Source organism: Ochotona princeps, chromosome 7 (assembly GCF_030435755.1).
Source record: "Ochotona princeps isolate mOchPri1 chromosome 7, mOchPri1.hap1, whole genome shotgun sequence".
NCBI lineage: Eukaryota > Metazoa > Chordata > Mammalia > Lagomorpha > Ochotonidae > Ochotona > Ochotona princeps.
In genome coordinates this window covers 73,717,392-73,741,985 of record NC_080838.1, presented here as the reverse complement: position 1 = coordinate 73,741,985, position 24,594 = coordinate 73,717,392, and the positions used below count along the sequence as shown (strand labels likewise).

At 36.8% G+C, this 24,594-nt stretch overlaps 1 pseudogene across 1 annotated transcript; it reads right to left on the bottom strand.

Moving 5' to 3' along the window:
* Positions 1–262: 262 nt before the first annotated feature.
* On the bottom strand, positions 263–4,946 carry LOC101532550 (WW domain-binding protein 11-like; annotated as a pseudogene). Its single transcript, XR_192142.2, has 3 exons — positions 4,843–4,946; positions 4,024–4,133; positions 263–2,155 (listed from the first exon to the last, which is right to left on the bottom strand). The product of XR_192142.2 is annotated as a WW domain-binding protein 11-like (transcript).
* Positions 4,947–24,594: the final 19,648 nt, after the last annotated feature.

Here is a 24,594-nt window from a genome sequence, read left to right as displayed (position 1 = left end):
CAGAGGAGGCTTCGGGCTCCTGGCTTCAGACTGGCTCAGCTTTGGCTATTGCAGCTGCTTGGGGAATAAATTAAAGATGGACGGAAGATCTTCTTCTGTGTCTCCTCTTCTCTGTATATCTGACTATCTGATAAAAATACATATATCTTTGAAAACAAAAAACTACCCTGACAAAGGGAGTAGCTCTTTTGTGTAAGTCTAATAAGAGCCTCTTTCTCCATGAGCCACTATCCTGTAGAAGCCTGCTCTGGCTTTGAGGCTGTCACAGCAGTCCTTCCATCTCTTTCATTAAAGCCTCATACACATCATCCTTGGTTTTTATGGACAAAGAAGCAGCAGGACCAGACTTGGGAGCTGCTTTGGCAAGAGGCACAGTAGAACCCTCCCCTGACTTTGTTGGCATGCAGAAGCCCATTTATTCTCCTGACACACTTTCAATGCAGTGAGCACAAATCGAGTATTCTCTGCCTTAGGGTTAGTGATTTGTGGCTTGGCACTAACGCTTGCTGTGGCTTTCTTCTCAATGGTGGTTTCGCTTGTATCATCCACCTTGGGTTGCAGAATCAAACTGTGCAGATGCTCAAAATCTCTGGGTTGGGCAAGGAAGCTGGTAGGAAAAGCCCAGGTGGGGCAGGTCCGAGTGGAGGCACCAGAGGTGGGTGCATCATTCTAGGACAAGGTGGAGGGATCCCTGGAGGTACAGGAGGAGGTATCCTTGGTGGGGGTCCCTGAGGCAGAGGGCCAGCAAGAAGACCTGGGGTCAGACTTTGGAGAGAGCCAGCAGGGGGGCCTGGTGGGGAACCTGGAAGTAAACATTGGAAATAAAGGCCCTCAGAGTCCTGGCATTCCAGGTTGTCCCAAGAATGGATGAGCCCTTGGTGTTGGAGCAGGAGCAAGACTGGTAGGTGTTCCAGGAGGCGGTAAAGGCAGAGCAGGTGGCGGGTCAGTAGGAGGGGGTCCTGGCATGGGAGGTGCTTGAGTCTGAGAGGAAGGAACAGATTGGGGAGGAGGAGTCTGCTGCTTTGAGGATGCAGATGTACCATCAGAATGGGAATCTTCTTTACGTTGTTTGTGTGATTGCTTTTCTGCTGCAGAATCATCTTCATCATCATCCTCGGAAAATTCCTCTACTTCTCTTCCCTCCTCAGGGAGTTTCTGACCTGCCATTCGGAGCATCATGGCTTTAAGAGGGATCAACTCTTTCATGTTCTTCTCTTTCTTCCTCGATTTTCCAGGCATATCAGCAAATCCTACACTCAGACCTGATTTGTTTTCTTCATTGTTGTCTCATTCACTGTCACCACAATGCACGAATTCATCCCCATCACTTTCTCCATCTGATCTGTCAGTGTCACTACCATTGGTGCTGTCATCATGTTTATCCTGATCCATGCCCTCAGGATAGCCATAATCTTCACTCGTGCTGGGAACATCCTTATCATGACCTCGCTGAACAAGTTCAGGACTATACAGCATGATGAAGATCCCGCCTACAAGGGGGAAGATACAGGGCAAAGTCCACTTTGCAGCCATACATCTGCAAGACCTGGAGTGGCAACGGACCAGAGGGAGGGCCAGGAGGTTTTCTGTCAGGGGGACAAATGTGGAACACCATGTCCAAGAAGATGAATTATAGAAACTGCCTTGGGTGGAGGTCTATAGGCTGAAGTTTTCTTAAGAATGGAGGATGGCTGGACACCAGGAAGTGTAATGTCCTGGATCAAGATGTTGGAAGGAGCATGTGGTATATCTGGCAAGGGAATACTCTCCATGTCCACATGCGTTCTTAACAGCATCAAAATACTGGCTAAGCTGATCCCTTTTTTGTTTCTGTTCACTTCTAGTTTTCTCAATTCTTTATAAATCGCTGGATTCTCTTTTTCATAAGGTCGGAGAATACATTCAAAGGGTTCACACAGCTTTTTACACTTGTCTTTCAGAACTTTCTCATTTAACAGTGGCTGTTGCAGTGGGTTAAACTCCATTTCATCCAATTGCCCTGGATAACCTGCTCAGGAACCTTCACCTTCAGAGCCGCTGCTCGCACCATCATGCATTGGTTTTTGTTCTTTAATTATCTCTTCCGACTTCCTTTTGGGCATGTCTGTGGGGTTCATAAATTTTCCACTCTTGGTGGATGATGTAGATCTTTGTCCTGTGATGACATTTCATTGAGAGAAAAAAAATCACTTCTGCTGGACTCCCAGGCTTGTGAGAGGAGGGGGATTCCCAGACTCTCTCACTTCGAAGGGGCCTTCACCTCTGCCTCAGTATCTTACTTTTATAATGTAAGTTATGATGCAGAGTTTATGTTTGCTTTCAAAAATTTTAAAAGTGGAAATACAGTTTTCACAGGGTAAATATTTATTTTGACTATACAAATTTTAGGATTAATATAAAATACTGCATTGGGCTCGGCAGCGTGGCCTAGTGGCTAAGGTCCTCGCCTTGATCCCATATGGCTGCTGGTTCTAATCCCGGCAGCTCCACTTCCTCTCTATCTCTCCTCCTCTCAGTATATCTGACTTTGTAATAAAAATAAAATAAATCTTTAAAAAAAAAGATAAAATACTGCATTGACTTTGAATACCAGTTTTAGATTCTATCCATATAATTCTTTAAAATATCTATTATTTTAAACTCAGGACAAATCAAAATAGTGACTATTACTGATAACTACAGAATAATCTCATGGTTATTACAGGTTACCTTGGAATGAAAGAGAAGGGTGGCTTTCTTTATATTGTAACATGTCATAGTTAAGTGTCCAAGTAAAGGCATTCTTTATGCAGAACTTCTTCTACCTGGTTGCAACAGTAGTCATAAGTGTTCACCCAAACACAGCCCATCCAAGCCAAGTCAAATGTTGAGGGATACTCAATTCATACCTACTAAATGTGAACTCAAGGGTTTAATGTTACAAACATCAAACTTGTTGGCTTTGGCTTATTTAGAATTATTGTAGCAATCCTATATAACACACAAACTAACTTTAAAATTTCCATTTATTTACTGCTCAAAATGCATTATTTATTATTTACCTCATGCATTGTCTCTACATAGGAAAGTCTCAATTATCTACTAATTGAGCAATACTTTTAGAATGAAGGAATTCATTATTCCAAATTTGTGTAAAATATCCCCTAGAAACAACAGTGTAGGACAACACATGAATTCCCATCCACAGTGAATCCTGCAAGGATACGGAACAAGGAGAAAAGATGTAGTTTTACTAGTGATGTCCATGGAAGATAGCATAGAACTAATGAAGTCTGGAAGAGATCACTTTAGGTTCCTCTTAAGGTAATTATGTACATAAGCCTGTATATAGCATGGGGGGTGATGAATTGCATATCATAAATGTGTGCTTCAGCTAAATTATTTGTGAACTCAGTGGAATGGAGGAGTTATGTCTAGACAGAGATAGCACTGCGATGTAACCCTGTTCCCTGCCAAGCTATATCATTACAAGCGAATCATGAGCATTTCAAAACATCTTTCTCCTTGTCTGTATGTAAACTAAATGATGTTTAGTTGATGGATTCATTCTGATGGTTAAATAAAATAGATTTCAAGCAGGCATAATAAATATATTTCGAAAGAATTATTCCTATGATTCACAGAATTCTTACTTACATTCTACTAAACATTATTTGTCTACAGTTTTTGTTAACCATTTCTATGCTCAAAAATAGACCTTTTCGCTATTCAGTTATAGATTTGGAGCTTGAAATTGAGAGAAACAGTCACAAAACAGGGGGAGCCCACCACCACCTATTCTGAGTAGAATGAGATTCTGGAATTCTTTGTGAAATGTGGTCCATGTTGTCAATAACCTTTATCCAAATGGTCATACCATGAGAGACAAAGTCCACAGTTTTTTACAGGGTTTCTTGAGTGAGAATGAATCAGGATGGGTAATTACCAGCAAACAAACAAAATAAGACAAAACAAATCATGTTGATTTCTCTGGGTGCTCAGCTGAGTTGTGCACGAGGGAGCACCCACCCAGCATCTCCCTACCTGGATTTCTAGGTTTAATGGAATAGTGCTGAGATCTGTGTAATACTATACTAAAATACTCCTCTGCAAACAAAATAGGCTCTGAGACAAACTCCTTGTCTACTTCATAGCTCAAGAACGAATGGTTTCAAACAAGATATTATCCAATTTCATGATTTTAACTTCTATAATCTTTGCCTCTTTTAATACTAATTAGTAAAAGGCTTTCCCTATGAAATTATTTATATAAAAACAAATGTTAAAAGTGCTAGATAACTTGACCTGTGCCAACAGGGTCCAAATTGCAAAAGCATGTGCATACTTGTGTAACATAAAACTAAAGGTACCTAATAAGATCACTTCACTGAGATGACTTCTCAGTGCTGGCAGAGTTGGAGAAACCCTGTACTGAAAGCCTCAGGGGCTGTTAGAATTTGCACCAATGGAATACAGCCAGTGAGAACATAGTTTGGGACAATACATCCCTGAAGCAGTAGTGGAGTGTCTCCTCTCAGAGTACAAACATCAACACAGTCCAGTGTTGGAAAGGGAAGTGGCAACCTGAGCTGAACTAAATCAGTCCTAACAAAGAGGGCTAGAAGGTGCTATGGGAAGTACAGGGCAGCTTACACTAAGCTGTCAACGTCAAATCCAGAGTTACTGCCTTTGCAGAATAGAAAACAATACTTATTTATGCAAGGAAACTGGAAAAAAATTAGACAAAGTGCGATCCTCTGGTGAGGAGGGGAAATCCGTGGTGTATTTTGGTCAGGATGCTATTCAGAACAATGGGAATATTCTGTTTTATTTTAAAAACATGGTTGACTGTGGTTAGCTTACATTAAACGATCATGTTGACTAGGGCTTGGCTTGCCTGAATATTTGTGCCTGAAGCACCAGCCTGGTCTCCCGTGCAGAGGGGCGGTCATGAGTGCTTTTGCCATTTTCCACTGTCTTCCCAAGCACATTCACAGGGATTTGCATTGAAAATGGAGTAGCTGGGATTCCAGTCAGGACTCATATGGGAAGCCAGTTTTGGAGGTGCCAGCTATATCAGCTGTGCCACTCTGTGGACCCTAAGTTGGACAAAATTCTAACTTGTGCTTCTTCCCTTTTTGGAACATGAGTGCAGAAGTGGGCTGGTAATTGTCCTTTATTGGTGATCGACAACCCTGTACGAATGGCAATCTCAATGTTATGAACAGGGTTTTTGACAATGTATGAAGTTCGAAATCCTTAAGGTGAAAGATTTGGAGTCTATTTTTTTTTTTTCATTTTTTTGCAACACTTTGTTCACAGAGTTGAAAATCAACTTATTCTTAGAATGGTAATATTTTTGCATCTGGAAAATAATTCAGATTGTGAAATGAGCATTCATTATTTTAAACATAGAGCTTTGCTTTCTACTTTTGTTTTATACTATTCTACTTTATTTCTGAAACCTAGGTAATTTTCAGTGTTGCAATTCCAGTTCTTACAAATACAGAGACAACAATAACCATTTTATCTGTTAACCTGGAGTGTGTGTGTGTGTATGTGTGTATGTGTGTGTATATATATATATATATATATAATGCATTTCCCAAGACAGATGCAACTAAGTATTGGGAGATCCAAATTTAATTGTCAATTGTCACCATATGCTCTGCAATTTGTAATAAGACTAAATATTAGAGCAAACAGGAATGATTTTAAATACATTATTAGGCACAAAGTTTAGGCTTTTTTGTGTATGTCCTTGATGAATAAGTAGCTAAATAATGCAGTCTATAAACCAGAAAGTTTTTGATAGTAAAAACTTAATATATATTTGGGATATTTGTTCACCTGATTGATTATATTAATAAGCAATTAAATAATTTTGTTTATAATTGGAACTTACAATAATTAGAATAAAATATTTATAAATGCATATTTATATGTTAATAAATTTTAGCTATAATATACCAAGTATTATGTTAATTTTAAATGATTTTTTAAGAATAAGAAGTTATTTTATTTATTTATTTCTCTTTACCTAACTGGGTTTTTATCTTTTTTCCATAAACTTCCTCAGAGTAGCATTCTACTGCCCACTGGTCTGCAGATTGATTTAACTGAGTGCGTTCAGTGCCCAGTTCTTCCTTTGCAGTCACTTTTGCCTGGCCTGCCTCTTGTTCTGGGCTTCCATCCTGGTCCCCATGGTCTCAGCTCCTGGCTCACAACTATTCACCCCCTGCGATTCTATGCTGTGGCTGCACCAGCGCTGACACAGCCTTTCTCCCATTCCCAGTATCAGTAGTGCCTGGGAACAGGGAGACAAGCTGTCATAAATCACTGGTTTGTCAGCAGTGTTGATCCTGCCAGAACCTGCTGGTTGTCAGATCTGAAGGTCACCAGGACCTCTTTTGGGTGGAAAATGCAGAATACCAAGTCAGTACTATTTTTACCTATGAGACCTGTGCACTGTGCAATATGCTGAACCAAAATGAGAAGAATCTGCTAAGCAGAAGTGCAATGACTAAGAGCAAAAGAAGGCACAGTGGTACTACGAATATAACTGGAGTCCCCTGCAAAGGAGCAAAAGCCTTTATCAACCTTAATTAACTGAGGAAGATATTGAGGAAATGATGGTTACATAATTTTAAAAACAGGTATTCAGCTTCTTAACAACAATGAGAAGCACATACAGGAGTTCAAGGAGTTTAAGAAATATGTCACACAGGAAACAGTAACACTGTTTTATTTATCAATATGAAATAATTTAGTTATCAATTCAAATGACTAGAAATGAAGGACACAGCGGAACAATTTAAAAATCCAGGGAAAATCCTCAACAATTGAATGAGTGAAGCAAAGACACTGAAAATTGGAAGATATTTCCTTCAAAAGGAAAACAATAATAATAATAAAGTTGGCAGAGAAATTAAGTCAAGCTTTAAAAAAATATTCAAGAATAAAGGGACACTATTAAAGGCTGAATATAAGATTCATGGGAGTTCCAGAAGACACAGAAAGAGAAGCTTGGTTTAGAGATGTATTCAATGAAACAATAAATGATAACTTCTCTAATTTGGAGAAAGAATTGAGAAACAAAACATAGGAGAGGCACAGAATTCCCAATAGGATTGACCAAAAATGATCTTCACCATGACATGTGATTTTCAAGATATCTTCGGTTGAACACAGAGAAATATCCTTATAATGCAATGAAAAAATCAATTAACATATCAAGGAACCTCAGTCAGACTCACAGCTAACCTCTCAGAGAAAATTTTACAGGCCAGAAGAGAATGCAGTGACACATTCCAGATTTTAAAGGAGGAAAATTATCAGCCCAGAATAATGTATCCAGCAAAGCTGTCCCTTAATTTGAAAATGAAATAAAATTTTTCCAAAGTAAAGAGAAGCTCAAAGAATGCATCTCTTCCATACCTGCCCTACAAATGATATTTAAAGATGTTCTTTTTATAGTAAAGAGTAATAGCACCTACCAAATCCAAAGACAAAAACAGATAACATCCCAATAGAACAACAAGAGAAGACTAAATCAAATGATGAACAACCTATTGCTAAAATGACAAGAAAAATTACTGCCTATCCATATTAACCTTGAATGTAAATGGTTTAAACTCGTCAATCAAGTGTCACAGATGAACAAACTGGATCAAAAAACAAAACCCATCTATCTGCTGCCTACAGGAGACACATCTCACAAATAAGGATGGATACTGAAAGTGAAATGATAGAAAAAATATTCCAGTAATGGAGAGGGGAAAAAATGTACTGTTGTAGCCATTCTTGTATCAGATGATACAGACTTTGATATGAAAAATATTAAAAGAGAAAGAAGAACATCACATGATCAAAGAATCAATTCAGCAAAAAGAGATCACTTTACTAGTTTCTTAGGATGTTTCTTTTTTTTATTTGTCTCTAATTTGGTTTTTCTCTCATGATTTTCTTGGCTACTCTCGCTGAAAGTTTGTTTTGTATGTCATCTTTTAAACATGTCTGTTTCTTGTTGCAATTTATAGTTATTTTAGTTAAACATTTATTTTTGCTGTGTTATTTTAATCATTGCTTGCCTCAACTTTTAAAATAAGTCCTTGAAATGCACTATTAGATAATTTATTTGAGATGTTTCATTTTTTTGTAGGTATCTGATTTTATAAATGCCCCTTTCTTAAAAACATGCTTTATTTATTTATTTTTATTGAAAAGGCAGATGTACAGAGAGGAGGAGAGACAGAGAGGAAGATCTTCCGTCCTCTGACTCACTCCCCAAGTGGCCGCAACAGCCAGTGCTGCGCCGATCTGAAGCCAGGAACCAGGGAATTCTTTCTGCGTCTCCCACGCAGGTGCAGGGTCCCAAGGCTTTGGGCCATCCTCGACTGCTTTCCCAGAGCACAAGCAGGGAGCAGGATGGGAAGTGGAGCTGCCAAGGTTCGAACCGGTGCCCATATGGTATCCTGATAAGTTCAAGGCAAGGACCTTAACTGTTACACTTGTTGTGCTAGGCCCAAATGCCCCTTTCAGTACTGTTTTTGCTACATCTCACGGAATTTGATACTTTTGCTTTTATTTTTATTTCTTCAGAAAGGTTTTTTTTTTTTTTCTCCTATTACTTTCTTCAGTGACTCATGGGTCATACAGTAGCATTGATTTCCTCAAGGTTTTTTATTTTACTTTTCATTTATTCACTGGCACACATTGGTCATTAACTAGCATGCTATTTAACTCCACGGTGTTGTAAATTTTTAAACTTTCTTCCTGTTGTTGATTTTGTGTTATGTTTTTTCATTGAGAGAATGTATAATAACTGTGTAGCAGAGACTATCACATCATAATGCAAAGATACAATGCAGTATGCGTATCTATTTTCAAATCAATATGGACTTCCAATGAAGTTGTTAAATTTATCTTGACAATAGGATGCTGGACTCTGCTGTTGTCTATACCTACAGTGTCAGGATACATTCAAATAGCAGAATGATGGACTTAGGACTGCTTATGAAGGACTGTACTATTGTAATGATATACGGTAAATCAGAACGAGTGGGCCTTTGAGGTGGATGAAATCTCAGCACCTATAGAACTGCATCATGAAATAATAAATTAATAAAGCATATCTCAGCTAACGTACTGGGCTCATCCACAAAAAACCCTGTTCCCCCAACACCTTGCTGCTTCCTGGATCTTGAGCAGAGCATTTTGGGGATGTTTTGGCACCCAAATTGTCCACTAGGCAGACACTTTCACCTTAAGAAATTCCAGAGGACAGAAATCATATGGTTAGACATCATATTAAAATTATGTGGCTACAGAGTTGATTTTCTGAAGGTAGCTAGAAACAAACAAAAAGTTCCAGCTTCATTATACATATTTCTTCAGATGCTTTACTTTGTTTTTGAAAAGCAAATTCATGTTTCCTTATGAAGTGACTGAATTTGCACAATGATGTTCTTCCGGTTGTTTTACTTTGTTTATCCTTCCTAAAAACATTCTTAATAAGGAAGCAAGTGTCTTGTAAAACTGCCTTGATGAATTCTGGAAAGCTAATCATTTCCTTTACCCTGTGTTGCCTTGTTCCCTATTTCTACTGCAAATGCAAGTAATATCCTTACATCTGTCAATATAACCTGTCATCAGACTGGGCATTGATATGTGGAAGCAGAAGTCTCCTTGATGAGACATATAAATGCAGTTTTAATCTTCCACTAAGAAGTCTCCTTTACTGTTCATTTCTAGGTGTGCACATTTCTTCCCTCATCTCTTCAGTTCAATTTGTTTCCAAAAACTTAAAGATTCTGAAATATATAGGTGCTATAAATGTACTTATCAACAGGCTGAAAGTTGCCTATTTTTCTGAAAAATTGAAATAGGTTATTGATATGAGATGTATCCATTTGAAGTTCAAGTATTTATTTCTGACAGTTAAATTTCACAGGATTCTATCTTGAATTGCTAATATAAATATATAAAAATAAAATATAAAAATTAAAATAAAATTATATAACAATATTTTAAAATATAATATATAAGCTGGCATTATTTGCTATGCATGATTTATAGCTGTTTCAACTGTAGCATTAAGTGTATATATTTGCCACATATTAATATTTTATAACACAGTAAAATATGTACAAAATAAAAACCTGAAGCATAGTTCAATAACAAGTGAGGCTTGTAAATTGCTACATTTTAAATAAATGTCAGAATCTATATTTTCTATTTTATTTTGTTTATTAATATTTATCACAGTGACACAGACAGAAGCAAGGACAGACAGAAAGTTTAGATCTACTGATTTGTTCTCCAATTTCCTGAAATCTCCAGGCTGAGACAGAATAAAGCCAAGAACTAGGACCTCTATGTCTTGTATATATGCATGTGCATATATATATATAATTTTCATTTTAAGCTTTAAGAAATACTAAATGCATGCATTTCAAAATTTGACAAGAACTTTTAAGCATCAGAATGAAAGTGTGGCAGTCATTTTATATTTGGCCCCTACAGAAGACAAAGGCAACATTGGTGTCTCCAGTCATTGCTGTGATTTGTATTGCCTTCATCCTAAGGACTGGGATTCTGCAGCTTCCCTGGAACTTGACCTGTGAAAGTAGGAGTCAACGATGCCACATTTGAAGCCATCTAATCCAATATAATATTCTTCTCCGTGGGCGTGATGCAGAATTAGGTGATGATGGACACCATTTCAAGCCACCACCAGTAAACATTAATGCTGTACATATACTAGACCCTAGACATAGTTAAAGGTTGACACTTGGAACAATGCCTGCTTTAAAAATCTGAGAACATCCCCTGACACATTACAGTTTGTATTTTCATGTAAAAGGATAAACTAAGGTCAAGTTCTAACCTGTGTTAAGAAATGTTTGTAAGAGCAAAGATTTCCACTGACTCTCAGGAAAAGAAAAACTTTTACTTGTCCATCTATGCAATATTTGTACCAGGGTGGTAATACTGAGTATAATAAAAACTGATATAAAATGTGGTTCCGTAATCTCTCAGAGCAACAGAAATCCAGTAAGCAGTCAATTTAATATTAAGCTCAAGATCAAGCTTGAGAAGTAGGAGTTCTAATTAATTTATGTGGAATTAGTGATCTTTTTAAACAGGCCATGGTATTTTTTATCCATTTCTCTTACACTTGGACAGACTGAAAATCAATACCAATGTTTGGGGGCTATAACACAATCATTTTATAGCACTTTATGTTGCTATGTTTCATTTAAGTGAGTTTAAAATGGGCTCTTCTGATATGAAATACACTTTAATTTTGCCTTTATTGTCATATCAGGGCCAGATCATGCATACTCATCAGTAAGAAATTAATCAGTTTTTCTTAATAAAGGAAGCTAGAGCTGAGATAAATGAAGAAAAGGGTATCTAGTATTGGAAAACTATTCAGTGGATTTATTTTTTTGGATAAGATGAGGGAGCATGTGTATCCAAACATTCTGATATTTTCATGTCTCAAAAAGTCATATTCTCAATTACACAGAGAGGTTGAAAAGAGCCTGTGAGTGTTACATAAAAGTGTTACTTAGGCGTAACAGCAAAATAAAAGGAGCATATTTAAACAGAGCTGCAAAGGAGGGACATCACAGGAGCAGGATTGGGAGGTTTGGAAGGAAGGAGGATGCTTCCAACAATGCAAGCCCTTACTTGAGGCAAATTAATGCAGATCACTTTTTGTTGAACTTATTTCAGGGCAGATATCAGACATGAATTACTTTATATTGAGTAACTTTGACTTATATTTGGTGAAGAATTGGAAAATTGCACATTTCCAGCAATATATTCAGCCATTTAAAAAGCATATATTCAGAGCCGTCAGTTTTTTAACTTAAAGGCTAGGTCCTGTATGTATTTTGGACACAACAGACACAGTTATCTCTTTCATGGACTTGTATAGCCTGTCAAAGTCTGGATTCCAAGATTTAACTATCCTAAAATTAATAATCAGTATTTACAACATGATATTGTTTCCCTATTGCTGAATATTTTTACAGAGGGAACCACAATATAACCCCAAAATACCATATTGCATGTATAGTAAACTCTAAAATTATAACTTCAAAATATTAGTTTATCAATTAATATTATTAATCAGTATTTTGAACTGCTTAACTCTTTGTGCTTTTCCAAAATCATTTTAGAGACATAAAACTCTTAGTTGTAAAGTTAAGGAGCCTATTTTACTGAAAGTAATGATTCTAAAAATGCAGTGACTTAAATTAGTGAGAAAACTGCACATGGTTAGTTAATCTGGCGACGGACAGTTCAAGGCAGCTGAAGTCCACAAGATTCCAATAACTCGGTTTCCTGGTCTTTCTACTTTACCTTGTTCCGCAAAAATCAGATAATCACATGCATACACTAGGAGTAAAGGTAGTTGTATTCTCACAAGAAGCAGAAAAACAGAGGTGTGACCATGACAATTATTTTATAAAGCAATTCCTCAGGTGCCCCATTGCCAATAACAGTGTAAAATGTCAGCTTTAACTGAAAGATATCAATTGTATTTTAATTTTTAAGCTTGGGTAGTCTTCTTCTTGCTCACCCACAAGAAATCTCATTTCTCTCACCCAAGTCTGCATATTGAGTGACGGGTAAAGATTTAGAAATCTCTAAATAACACAGGAAAATACATCCTACTAGTTACACCTGAATGAAGATACTCAGACGAAGGCAAAGCATAAATGGATGAAGTAGAAACAAGAAAGGGAAAATATTTGTTGGGACAATGGAACCCCAAAGTCTGCTTTCCTTTTTTTTTTTAACTCCACAGGGTATACACACACATAGTAAGCTCACACACTAAACACCAATGCACAGTATTTACATACTCATGAATATGCATGTGAGTGTCCGATGTATCTATATGTTGGGCTGCTTAACACAAACTGTTGCAGAATAATCCTTGAGAACATGATACAGTATAGATTTTTCTATAAAGAATAACTAAAAGCACTCCTGTGAAGACAGTAGATTGGCACGAATATCTTGGTGACCCAGAGGATAAAAACAAAGATATTTCCTAACCAAAAAATGTATGACTTTTGCTTAAACTTAACTGATTTTGTTACCAAAGGAAATAATACAGGAGCAAAATGGAAAAGCGGTAGAAAGACTTTTTTTGTTGTTTTTAATACAAAGAATGAGTCCCTTCTGACACAGTGAAAATGAAGATTTATTACAGTTAATGCCCTCAGCATTTTTACTGAGCAACACATTATTCATAAATAATCTAACACTTAGTATAATATTGGTAACCATCATTTTAGTTAAAGGATGCTGAAGGCTTCTGGATAACAGCCTATTTCTTGGCTTTGCAGGCTAGCATCCCTAGAGATTAATGCAGAACACTAAATCTCAGCCAAAGTCCAAGAGGAAACAGTAGTGACACATCTGAAAGCATAATATGATGAACGGCACATACGCAGCCTCAGCGGTGGAAGCCCAGAAAGCCCTGACTGTGCCACCGAAGCTCACTTCAACGCGTGCAGGGGAACAAGTATAATGAACTCCATATTTCACTTTTTAACTTTGTAATCTTAAGTGACTTTACGTTTAAGGTTATTTTCTTTCACATTAATCATTATTTTAATAAGTAAACTTAGATACCTGTGCTAAAATTTTATTTTTATCCTACTATGAATTGAATGTTATAAAAATAACTATTAACCTAATTTTTAGATAACTATATATTCTCAATGTCTACAGATAAGATAATGACATTGTTTTTCTGTGTAGAAAAATGAAATATTTGTTCATATGCAAAATGTATATGAGAAGTCCCTAAGGAAGATGTTTTATACAGTTATATACAACAAAAACTATTTTCAGGTATTATGATTTTTGTCAAACTACAATACTATTTTATTACTCTCCCAGAATTTTAGCTATGATTTTCCAAGTGACTTGCTTCCTAAAGCATATGCTCATGCCTTTAGTAAAAATTAATGTGCTACTAAAAATACCTCCATTCCTTCTTTATCATCAAATTGCTGTGAGAGAAGAAACGCCATCAGAACGGAGGCTGACCATCCCAGGAAGAACACACTTTCCTTTCCAGCATCCGTCTATCCTGGTCATCTGCTTTGGCTGCATTTAGTACAAGTGTAATGATTTCCTAAGTGCAACTTATGCTTTCACTTTCAACAACTGGTCTCGTGTGTAGCAGCGATATTTAGGAGGAATATTACAACTGAGAAGATGCACTAAGTTTCAGGTTGAAGAATGGAGTTACTTTGTGGCAAGGAATCATACAAGATTAGTTCAAACCCTGGCTTTGCCATTTACATGTGCTCTTAGCAATTTTAACTAACCTCTTGGAAACTCAGCTTTCATATATGCTTTATATATATATATATATATATATATATATATATATATATATATACGCATACACTTTTTATATATAATTCATTTATATGTTTATATATACTTTTCATATATACTTTATATATGTATAGATATACTTTTTATTTATACTTTTAAATGGTATAATAAGGACTAAAAATCTTGGTACATGAACATTATTAAGCTGTGGCAAGTTTAGCAAAAAATACAAAAATATTATGTCATTCAATTTTCATTAATTATTTTATGTCCCAGCAATACTTTACACATTAAGAATTGTCTCTATTTTGCATGTAATGAAGCTGAGCATGAATTAAATGAGTAATAAGCACAGATAGTGCTCAAATAAATATCTCAAATGTCAACTCTGAAATTTTATCCAGTAATCATACAAGTCGTAATAGCCATTTATCATATTAACTTATACTTCACATTTTAAAAAGTTCTATTTTTTCTTCTAAGATGATCATTGTCCATATATCCCTAATAAACAACAAGTCCTATAACACATAAAACTCAGGTAATGAAGACTTTCCCTTGTAAAAATGATTTATTCATAAAATCACTATACCTTTATATGAGAAAACTTATGTCTGATTCTGCCGTTATTTAAATGTATGCTATCTTTACAAATCTCATCATAAAAGAATACTTCTTATGAAGTAACAGTCCTTATACTGCCTCATGAAAAAAAAGTAATTTCATAGCAATTGCAACATTTTGGAATTTGGTCACAGTGGACAACCACAGTTTACAATCAGCTTGATATTCTACTACTGCTACATCAAGAAACATGACTGAATGCCCACCAGGATCTCAGAGCAAAGTGCAAGCTCCAGTGTCCACTGCTCTGTTTCTCAACCAAATCCATGCTAAAACACCTAAGCAAACAGCAGAAGATGTTTCAAGTATGTAGGTCCCTGCCACCCATGTGGGAGTCAGATGGAGTTCTAGGCTCAAGGCATTTTGGGGAACCAGCCCTGACCACTGACAATCTCTGGGCTGTGAACCAACAGATAGAAAATATTTTTCTGTCTCTCCCTTTCTCTGTCACTCTACTTATCCTTTCAAAATATTTTTTATTTGCAGAACAGTTATCGTGAAAAGAAGAGGGGTAGGGGAGAAAGAGAAAAAGAAATAGCATTTCCACTCACCAATTACTCCACAAATAGTTGAGACAGCCAGAGCTGAGACAATATGGAGCGAGGATTCAGGCTTCCTCTGGGTCTCCCAAGCAGATGGAGGATCCCTACACCTATCTTCTCTCTACCTATGGTCTATCTTCTACTACTTTCCCTGGCTATAATAAGGAGCTGGATCAGAAATGGAGCAGCCATAACATGCAACAGTGCCTTTATATGATGCTGATAATGTAGGTAAAGGTTTGACCTACAGTGCGATGGAACTAGCCCCTCTGCCTTTCAAATAAAATAATAATAAAAATAACACATTTGAAAATATTGATCATGAATATGTAGTAATCTCATTTGTGCTAGATTTTCCTTACAACTGAAAGGTCACTTGCTTTAACTTTCCATTTCTCTTTAATGTAAGCCAATTCAAAAATTTTTTTCAAATAACTTATGTGCATGTGACATGCAGCAATTTAAGTTTAATTCAAATAAATTTAACGCTATTTTCAGCCATGTACATTTGAAATTCCTTACCTGTTCACACCATTGCCAAATTACCACAGATAAACCTCAATTATTTCAACATTAGCAAAAGTATTTTCATGGCACTTCTTTAATCTAACCTTGGATTAGATTAGCATATGGTGAGAAAATTTCACTCAAGGTAGACAGAGTTTAAGTCATATAAATGCAAACGGAAGTGAAACATCTTTTGTGAAGTTGTAGACAAGAACCATTTTGATGGTAAATAATGGACTTCATGAGACTAAGTATTTCGAAAAACTGCAGATGAATGTCTTTTCTCAGCCTTAACTTGGCATCTCTTCCCAAGTTCCCTTTCTTTTATTCACACTTTCACTTCCCTCCCTTCTTCATTTTTTTCCTACGAAAATATAGAATGAATGACTACTGTATGTTAATCATGTATTAGATGTGACTATGCCTTGGCCAAATTAAAATGTCATCCAACTCTGTACTACAGGAGCAGGTAATAAATAAAGCAAAACTCAGGACAAATAGGATGTGGTTCATTGGCAAGTCCCAAGATGACGGCAGTTTACTATCTAAGACAACTGAATTTAAGGAGGTCTATTGAAAAGGTATTGACCTGAAAGAAGAGAGAGAGGTGAGCTACGTAGAATATTAGAGAGACGCTTTGGAGCCACTACACCAGCTGTGAGAGTGGAAAGGTTTGGTAAACTGCAAGATGTGCAGTTACCACAGTAACGGAGAAGAGAGAAGGGAAGGGGCAGTAGTTACAATCAGGTAACCTAGAGAACACAAGTCAGGTGACAGAGTCTGGGGCAAGAAGTGGTCACAATAAAGATGGAGCTTCTGGATTTAATTTAGAAACAATTTGAAAGTTATCCCTGTCAAAGTGGCAGAACAAGACTTACATTTCAACAGGATTACTCTAACCATTGAATTACAAATGGAATGAAAAGAAGAGGCAAATGATGAACTGGGAAGAATGATGCATTCAAAAGCTATTACAATAGTCCAGGAGATACGTCATGTTGAAGGATTGTACTGTAATACAACATCACTGTCTTGTGGTAATGAGGATTTGGGGATTTTTTGGTTACAAAAAATATTGGTTTATGGTTTTCCCTTTATATCTTATCATGTTTAAACTTTAGATTTCTGGAAACATATGACTTTCTATACCACAATCTGCTTTCAAGCCATATAATAATTCAACACCACATTTCTATGTTTGTGTGTCAACAGCACCACAAATGATTAGATTGGTTGTTTCATTACTTTCTTAAACATTTAATAATCATTTTATAAATTTGCTAAGTCTACTCATTCATTCACAAACATAACATTTTTGGCGATCTTTCTCCTTTTATGCATATTTGAGTTTTTTGAATCTATTAATTTTAAAAGCAAAGTGACAGCAGTAAAGGGAGAGAGAGAAAGATCTTCCATGGACTAGTTCACTCCCCAAATGGCCACAGCTACCTCCTAGTCTCCCACACGATGGCAGGAGCCTACAATCTTCTGCTGCCTTCCAGGTGCATTACCAAGGTGCTGGATAAGAAGTAAATCACCATGGACAAGAATTGGTGCCCATACAAGGTGCTGTCATTGCAAAAAGCAGTTACACCTGATGTGCTACAACACTGGCCCAATGTACATCTGAGATTCTATAGTTTCTTTCAGTTTGTTTTACTTCATAGCATGTAATCCTATTTTTCCTCTTTTTTTTCTTTATGGTTATGCTAGAAACCAGATCATCTTTTATTTGAGTGTATCATTTCCTTAACCATTTTTTTCTAAGGATACGTTTTCTGGGACTAGAAAGAATTTGACAAATTATGGCTTTCCATTAAGTCCACTTTCTTGTGATTTACATTCTTCGGAATGAGAATTCTGCAGAATTAATCTTTGTGACTTTATATTCATTGCTGTCCCCTTCCAACCCCTGCTGACTGCTTTTAAGATTTTTCACCTTTGACTGTGTTTCAATACTTGCATTATGAAAGAGTTTGTTATTACTTAGGGTCAGTTGAGTGGCTGTCACCTTTAGTGGAATACTGCCAATCAATCTCAAAAAAAAAATTCACTGATTAATTTTGAAAAATTGCTTCTCTGCCTCCTTCTGCAACTCTGGTGTTATTAGTATACTAGACCAACTTTAACATTCCCACGTCTCACTGACCCTCTTTTTATTTATTCTTCTTCCTTTCTGTTTTTATATACAGTATGTATGGTTTCTCTAGCCCTGTTTTCAAGGTAAACTTGGCTGCTTGTTTGTTTTGGATTAAAACTTTTTGGTAGTATAACCTCCTCTAAATGCCTCAGTGAAGTTTTCATTTCAGAGCAGATATGATTCAATTATAGAAATTCCACTGCTTTTTAAGTTATGTTTTTTCCCGTATTCAGCTTACACTTCCTTTTAAGTTAAAAGATTATAATCTTGAAGAATAAACTTACTATTTTTAAGTCCTTTTAACTAGTGAATTGGTCTTGGTAATATCTGATTCTCTTCCCATATACTCAGTTTTTCCTCAGTTTAAGCCCCATTTCTTGCTAGTCACATTTTTGTTAAGATATAAGATATTGTGAATAACTTGAAATAGAAGATGTAGATTTGATGCTTTCCTTGAAAGAGCTGACTTTGCTTCTGATCAGCACTGAAGGCATTTTCATCAGACTTTAAAGTCCATTTATTTATTTATTTGAAAGGCAATATTACAGAGAAAGGGGAGAGAAACAGATACATTCAGTCATCTGGAACCCTCCCCAAATGGCCACATCCTCCAGGAGCCCTGGCTAGCATCCAGATCCTGGACCATACCTGCATCTCCTTGGTGATGGCAGGCAGCCGGGCATGTGTGCCATCTTCCAGTGCCTGCCCTGGGAAATCAGCTGCCTCGGAAGCAGAGCAGGCAGCACTGAAACCAGCACTCCACAAATACTGGGTGGTAGTATCAACACAGAGACCTAACCCAGTGTACTAAAACACGGGTCACAATCTTGATGATCTTAAACTCTACTCTGCTAACTCTAGTGAACGCTTCAGCTTTTACATAAAGAAACACGTTCTGGCTCTCAACTGAATGTCTTAACTATTCAGGGAGGTATCTTCTGTCAAGCTTGTGCGAAGTCTGACATTCCCTCATATTGTTTCAATTCACACAATGTTCATATGATGTTTTCCTAACGGTTGTGTTTCTGCTGTGTTCTCTTAGACTGTATATTTATAGCTAGAGATTCTAGGTTGCTCCTCTGGAAATACAAAGAAAGTTTTCCCTGAATATCTCCTTCTTAATCCTGTGCTCCTGGAGAATTTCAGCCTCATCCATTTCCCTTGATTCCCACTTCCTTCTGCTCAGCTCAGTGGTACTCATAAACTGCCTGTATTTCTCCTTGTTCCAGCGTGCTCCAGAATTCTCTTCAGTTCAGGATCTTATGCATGGGAAAGGCTTATGTAGTTATGTTATCTGTATTAAACTCTTACTTCTTTTACAGCACAGTGTTACTCCGATAGCAGGAGCTCCATCATGGTGAGGCAGGAGTCTCTAGATCCATTTGGAGGGGACATCTGACATGTTTCCTTATGATTAGACTCAAGGGGCAGAGAAAAGGACCAATAACGCTAATATTTGATCGTGTTTACTTAGAATGAAGAAGGTGCTGTGAAGAAAGAAGGCTCGCTGCAGGAGGAGCCACGATTGATTTGGTTCTTTCTGTTGGAGAGTGGTGTAGACATCCAGAAACGGACTTTCAGCTTTTGGATTTGAAATACCAGATGGAATCCACATTTTTAAAAAAGCTGTGTAGAGGGTTAGATGTATAAATACAAATAAAATCAGGATTTTTCAGTACAGAGAAGGTCGTGACATCTAGAAATCAAATGTCATGAAAGAGGGAGTAGCACATCTTATAAGCACTTAGTTGGGGTTTTCTTTTCTTTTTTTAAAGATTTATTTATTTTTATTACAAAATCAGATACACAGAGAGGAGGAGAGACAGAGAGGAAGATATTCCATCCAATGATTCACTCCCCATGTGACCACAATGGCTGGTGCTGTGCCGATCCAAAGCCAGGAGCCAGGACCTTCTTGCTGGGTCCCCAACACAGGTGCAGGGTCCCAATGCATTGGGCCGTCCTCAACAGCTTTCTCAGGCCACAAGCAGGGAGCTGGATGGGAAGTGGAGCTGCCGGGATTAGAACTAGGGTTCCTAAGGGATCCCGGCACGTTCAAGGCGAGGACTTGAGCTGCCAGGCCACAGCGCCGGGCCCAACTGGGGCTTTTTTAAGGGGAATTCAGTAATTACTTTAGTGGAATCATTTCTAATTAAAGGTTTTTTTCTTTTTCTTTTTCTTTTTTTTTTTTTGCCATGTTGCTTTGGTGTTGAGAGGCTATGTAGTAGTGGCAATATTCATTTGACTATTCCTCATACTTGGTGTAAAAGAACTTAAGAATGAAGAGGATTCATGAGATTTAAATAGAAGTTACCACAACAGCATTCAGACACGTTTTTTTGTCATATTAGATATCAGGCTGACGGGAAAGAACATTGAGTTATGCATGAGTTTCATATCGTTAGAGTTTACATCTATTGGAAACATGTTATGAATTAGGGATTTCTTTTAAATACTCTACCAAATTTCACCATATCAAGAAGCATTAATTGTGAATACACAATTACTAGAGAACTACTAAAGAAGAAGGCACTACCAACTCAACTATGGCACGTAGGTAAATACATGATACATTCCACATTCAAATTCCACATTCAAAAATCTTGGGAAATTTAAAAAAGCATACCAGAATAATTCGTATTTTATAACTAACCATATATAATTGAATTCATATATACTGAATTCATATATATTGAATTTCTGACCATTCTGTAGAGAAAGAGGAAAAAGAGGTAGTGGAGATGGAGAAATTAACAAGGCATAATATGTCTACATTTAGTAATGTCCAGAGCAAGCCACTCATTGATTTCACAACCACACAGTTCATCCTTTCATTTCCATCTGAAATAGCAGCTTTGAAAGCAAGTTTCTCAGGAAGTTCCAGATGAGACTAGCTCAGAATTTGTTCTATTAAATGTAGCTCCTAGAATACACAAGAAAATTAGTTATTTAGCTCCCTCACTTTTGGACCCATACCAACTTCAAACCATTTCATATTGTGTGTATAATGATACTGTTAAGCCAGAGAAAAGGTGATTTTCTATTTTTTATACCAAACTAATGTGAGCATTTTAATAATAAATTGGAAATTACTTTTTTTGTTTACTGAAGCTATAGTTTTTTAATCACATGATTACAAATCACTTAGGCTAGAATAAAGATGCTTCTACTGTATTTTTCAAGAGCTACAATGTCTATTTTACAGGAAAAAGGCCTCTTAAATATTTCATCATGATAGTTTATGAAAGAATTAAATTTAGAATACCATTTCTGTTATAAGATTTCTATATATTGTGAGTATGTCTGTAATCAGACTAGTAAAGGCATAGATTTTTAAAAGAACTAGAAAATTTTAAATATTTCTGTTAGGCGTTTCCTTTAGATATCAGAATTGAAAGATATGAGATAGATCTTTACTTGATACCTAAAATGTTATTGGAATTCTTTTTAAAATCTTATACTCTTTATTGGAAGTCCAATAGCAATTCTCTAAAATAATTAGGCTTACTCAGCAACTGTTGCTTTCTTTATTTTTTTAAAAGATTTTATCTTTATTTGAAAGAGTTATAAGCAAAGAAGGAGAGAGAGAGAGAGGGAGAGAGAGAGAGAGAGAGAGAGAGAGCGTGATCTCCCATCCACTGCTACAGAGGCTAGCTGACTGCTGTGGTTAGATCTAGGGCAATCAAAATCCAACAGCCAGGCTCATCCTCCAGGTCTCCAGTGTATGTGCATGCTACATAAGGGAGATTAAATCCTCGCTTCTGCCTTAGGATTGGCTCAGCAATGACTGTTGTTACCACTTGGGAATAAACCAGAAAATGAGCACTTTCTCTTTCTAGTATTTTGTCTTTGTAAATATGCCTTCAAATAAAAATAAATAAATCTTAGTATTAGGCAAGATTCACTGTATTACATATTTTTGCTTCAGCATTAATCATACTAATTGGAAACAAGTAGAAATTTCAGGGTGAAAAGATTTAAATCATAAAAATATCTAAATATTTTAGTGACATTAAAAGATAATATGATTATAGACCATTTTAAATGTATATTTATTTTATTGGAAATAAATCTCAGAAATTCTTCTTTTTCTTTCATATTAGAGATGAAAGTTTTAGATGGATATATGACCTCCCATTTACATGATATGTTTGCAAGAGTTCTTTGCAATTAAAAATAACCATGACACTCTATCCAATAGGATATAAGCAAAAATGGTATCTACAACTTTCTTATTATTCTTCTAAGTAAAACTGCTTACCATTCAAATCTGCTTTCTGATACTCAAGGACTTCAACACAGGAGCAATGGTGAAGTCAGCATTCTAGGTTATGATAAATGATAGCACTGAAGATAACAATTCCTTTAAAAGAATAAAAAAAAAAAACTTTGCTAATTTTTACCTGAGAGGCAGATTTGCCTACAGATAAGGAGAGACAGAGCTTTCTTCAGCCTGTTGGTTCACTCCCCAAATGGGCGCAATGGCCAGAGAGGAGCTGGTCAGAGGCCAGGAGGCAGCAGGTTCCTCCAGGTTTCCCATGTGGGTGCAGGGGGCCCAAGGCAGGGAGCTGGATGGAAAGTGGTGCAACCTGGACTGGAATAAGTACCAATAAGATTATGGCGCTGTAGCAGGAGGATTGGCCCTCCAAATCACCATGTCAGCCCCTAGTAATACTCTTCTTCCAGATCACTTGGCATTACAAACACTGGCATCCTGTATGGGCACCAGTTCAAGTCCCCAGTGATCCTCTTCCAATCCAGCTTCCCATTAATGGACCCAGAAAAGTAGTGGAAGATGGTCCAAGTACCTGGGCTCCTGTGACCTATCAGGGAGACTTGGATGGTGTTCTAGGCTCCAGGCTCCAGTCTTGACCAGCCCCAGCTATTACGGCCATTTGTATAGTGAATCAGTGGAAGAAGATCTCTCTCTCTCTCTCTTCAGTAAATCTTACTTTAAAAAGAAATGAATACATATTTTTTTAAAAGCAATAAAGTATTACTACTAAGAGGTGATAGCCTTAACTGTTTGATGTTTGGAAACCTGAAACAGTTTCTTCAACCTAGCAGTATAGAGCATTATCTGTAAATAATATGAATATTAAATTAACTTTAAATGAATGGTTTAGTCTACTTACATATATCAATATTAAATTGAGGGAGTGATTATATGATAGGAATATTGAATTATAAAAAGTTGTTCTATATTAATGCCATATGTTCTGCCTGGATTTGTGACATCACTGTAATATAATCAGAGTTGTATATCACAACAGAAGGTTGGATTAACTCCAATTCACCATCCTCAATAAAGAAACCTATCATGGGCAAGACTCAGCATCTACCCAAAAATTGGTATCTTCAATGATAATACAGTGTGATAAAATGAATGAGCACAAGGTAAAGAATAGCTTTTCTTGCCACCAATACTGAAATATATTAAGAGATGTAATAACAACTCATTTTGGATTGATAACATTCCCATGAATTCTGGCTTTACTTGTGAAAACTGAGGGCCCAACACTGTCATTTCCAGCTAGCAGTGCTGCAGCACAGCAAGGTAACATTTCAGCATCCCATATCAGAAGGTAAGTTTCAGTCCCTCCTGATTTGCTTCCTATGTATCTGCCTGCTAATGTGCCAGAGAAGGCAGATGATGGTCTCAGTGTTGAGGCCCTGCCACCCACATGGGAGACCAGGAGGAACTCCCTGCTCCTGGCTTCAGTCTGCCCAAAGATGATTGCTATAATCATTTAAAGGGTGATCAGGAGGTAGTAAACATTAATATCGGCATGGTTAGTTAGTAGGATTTATGCTTATGTAGTTTTGACTGATGCATATATAATACCTAGGAGATTTACAAAACCCATCTGTAAAAGGAGGGGTCTTTTTCTCAAAGACTCATTTATTTTTATTAGAAAGGCAGATATACAGATAAGGAAAGACACCAAAAAGTTCTATCTGCTGGTTTACTCCCCAAGGGCCACATTGGCTGCAGCTGAGCCGATTTGAAGCCAGGAGCTTCTTCCTAGTCTTCCATGCAGGTGCAGGATCCGAAGGCTTTGGCCACCCTATGCTGTTTTCCAGGCCACAGATAGGGAGCTGGATGGAAAGTGGAGCAGCCAGGACATGAATTGGCACCCATATAGGATCCCAGCCCATGCAAGCAAGGATTTAACCACTGTGCTATCATGCTTAGCCTCAGGAGTAGTCTTAAGAATTTGATAAAATCATGTAAAATAAATGGCATACAAAGGGCTGTGATTATTGTCGTTGATATCATTGTTCTTGAAAATGAAGCCACTAATTCTGTGTTGAATCTGACATTATCATTGTGTAATGTCACAGTTTATCTTTGCTTTAAAATAGATATCTTTCAGGCAGAGAGCATGACAGGAATTTACAAATACCAGGAAAGGTGTTATTTAA